We start from the raw sequence: 3,249 nt of genomic DNA, 5'->3' as shown, positions 1-3,249 counted from the left end.
TCGTATAAGCCCAATGGTTGGCAACAAATGTTCAACTAATGGCATCATAACAAAACTCCAAAATATATAGCACAACCCCAAGCCCCACATAACACCAATACAAAATCCAATGTAAATCATGCACATATGACCCTAATTGACATGCTAACTATATCCTAACTCTTCTACCAAACTTACATGAGCGTAAAGACAAATTTTATTGACAAATTCATGCTCTTTTATGATTCACAATGCCAATGAAAATTAATTTACTCTTTTTCATAATAATATGGGGTCGTTAGACCCTTCACAAACACACATTTCATTTCAATGTTGATTTTATCTATTCCAACCAAATTCCATTTTATTCAAAGTATTAATCATATCATTACATACTCATGACTCATTCTTACATTTCTTTAACTTAAATATATTCTTCTTCATCATCACACACACATGCCCAACTAAATAGTTTAACTTAATTCTTATTGAATATTATTATTTAATTTTTTTCAAAGGTTTCCACTCTCTACATATAATAATCACCTCTAATGATCACTAGAATATTCAAAATAGTCTTTTCATTCAAAATATCACCGTCTAACGAGTCCTGCCACTTACAAAATTGTAATCCATCCAAAGAGTGAATTAGGTCATTGGAGCTTCAAATAAAATATTTTTTTAAATTTATACATTCCAATAAATTATTATTTTATAATAAAATATTTAGATATATAATTGTAAAAATATAAATAATTATAATATAAAAATAACTTTTTACTTATTTAAAAATAAGAAAACGAATCATCCGACCAGATCGAATCTAATTTAATTAAGGAACTTGAAAAGATCGACTTGCAGATTTGCAGACTCGCTTAGCCGAATACGTATAATGCAAAAGCTACAAGCAAAACCCGACCTTATTTCAATGATGAACCTCTCCAACTATGATTCACTTAGCCTTTCGTAAGAAAGGAAATCATAAACTTTGCATCTGCTAGTATGGAGCTCATGTTTTCTTTTCTTTTCGAGGGAAACAACGTCTAAAGAGAGATTTGAACCAATAAAAAAAAAATCTAAAGAGAGAAACGTTTTCATTTTGTTTATTAAAAAAAGGAAGAAGAGAGACAGCCCCAAGATTAGAAAGTTGCCAAAAAAAGTATACTTTGAGAGTAAAATAAGAATCTATCACCCCTTTTGATCTTTGGTTTGAGGTTAAGAATCTTCTTCTTCCTCTTCTTATTGTACTCAAGAACATTTTCGTATGTGTTTTTTGGCATATCGACTTTAAAATAAGGTTAAGAATCTTTTATTATTATTTTTTAAAAAAATTTGTTGGTGGTCTATATGACATCCCTGCAGACCAAGTATTGCATTCTTTTTGCTTCTGCTTTTAACTCACAAAAGACTGCAAATTCCCTCTCCTTTTAATACAAATGGATTGCAATTTCTTTGATTATCTTCCCACATCACATATGGCTTCTTCTTTCTTTCTCTTGCTCTTCCTCAGTTTCTCTCTTGTTTGCTCTCATGGTATGTTGCCTTTTTTTTCTTTTTCTTTTTTTGTTGGTTTCTTACTTATTGAATATGAAAAATAACTTAATTACTTGACATAAGGTGAATGTGGGATACTTTTTTTTTTTCTTTTCTTTTTAAGATGATACCACATTATTGGTATCCGTAAGAATATTTTAGCTAAATAATCCATGTAGGTGAAAGTCTCTTGTTCACAATCACCGATATGGTTGCTTTGATTTTTTCACCAATATTTCTTCAGCATGCTTGTTATATATATATATATATATATTGGTTAGTTAAGTGTGTTTATGAAAGCTTATTTTACGTTGTGCTGTATCAGCAAAACATTCAGTGACATGGACATATGGAATAAGCTACGGGAGAATAGCGGACAATTTACGGGCACCCGAAACTGTAGTAACCCTCCTAAAAGCCGCAAAGGTAAACCACATTCGAATCTACGATGCTGATCATGGAGTTCTTACGGCTTTCAACGGTTCCGGTATAGAAATCATAGTTGGACTTCCCAATGGGTACTTGAAAGAAATGAGCACAGGAGAAGATCGGTCGATGAATTGGGTTAAAGAAAACGTACAAGCATTCCTTCCCGGAACCCAAATCCGAGGAATCGCGGTGGGAAACGAGATCTTGGGCGGTTCCGATATGGAACTTTGGGAAGTCCTATTGCCTGCAGCAAAGAACATTTATGGCGCTGTTTACAGGTTGGGTTTAAAGGAGATTATTCAAGTTTCAAGCCCACATTCAGAGGCTGTTTTCGCCAATTCTTTCCCACCCTCAGCCTGCATTTTCAAACCCGATGTTGTTCCATTCATGAAGCCACTTCTACAGTTGTTTTCGCAGATTGGTTCACCCTTTTATATAAATGCCTACCCATTTTTAGCCTATAAGAACGATCCTCAACATATTGACATTAACTACGCTTTGTTCAAAGATAACCGTGGGATTTAGGATGCCAAAACCAAGCTTCATTACGATAACATGTTTGAAGCTCAGGTTGATGCGGCTTATTCGGCATTGGAGAAAGCTGGTTTTAACAAAATGGAAGTCATTATTTCGGAAACTGGTTGGGCTTCGCGTGGGGATCCTGATGAAGCCGGTGCCACGGTGAAGAACGCCAGGACTTACAATCGGCACCTTCGTAAACGGCTGACCAAAAAGAAGGGAACCCCGTTGAGGCCCAAGATCCCTGTCAGGGCTTATGTTTTCGCTTTGTTTAATGAAAATTCCAAGCCTGGACCAACCTCTGAGAGAAACTTTGGGTTGTTTAAGCCTGATGGTAGCATTGCCTATGATATTGGATTCACTGGCCTTGTTCCTTCTTCAGCACCCCCTCCCTCTTTTAAGGTATGCTTTTGTTTTCTTTATAAATTTAAACTTGTGTAAGTAGCATTTCTTTGACGATTCTTTTTCTCCATTGATTTTCAGGATATTGCAGCTCAGGGATGGTTAAGATAGTGTTACTCATTGCTCTTTATGGCTTGCAGTGTGGTTCTACAGCAGGGTTAAGGCTTGTAAATACTCAAAGCCATAAATTAACTTTGTTTTCTTTGACAATGTAAATCAGAATTAATAAGAAAAAGTAACAAATAAATATTTGAAAAAAATTAATCATAGAAAAAGAAAGAAAGAAACTCGAATTGAATAAAGATGGAAATAGCCAATTTTGTGTTGAATTGAGGTTCGGTATTGGTGCTCATTTTCATGTGGGTGACTTTGATTGGACGAAAAAGT

At 34.6% G+C, this 3,249-nt stretch overlaps 1 pseudogene; it reads left to right on the top strand.

Annotated features, from left to right (window-relative positions):
• The first annotated feature begins 1,831 nt into the window (after positions 1 to 1,831).
• LOC108484947 (glucan endo-1,3-beta-glucosidase 14-like) lies at positions 1,832 to 2,973 on the top strand (annotated as a pseudogene).
• The last annotated feature ends 276 nt before the right edge of the window (positions 2,974 to 3,249 follow it).

Source organism: Gossypium arboreum, chromosome 6 (genome assembly GCF_025698485.1).
Source record: "Gossypium arboreum isolate Shixiya-1 chromosome 6, ASM2569848v2, whole genome shotgun sequence".
NCBI classification, from domain to species: domain Eukaryota; kingdom Viridiplantae; phylum Streptophyta; class Magnoliopsida; order Malvales; family Malvaceae; genus Gossypium; species Gossypium arboreum.
This window is presented reverse-complemented; position numbering and strand designations above follow the sequence as displayed.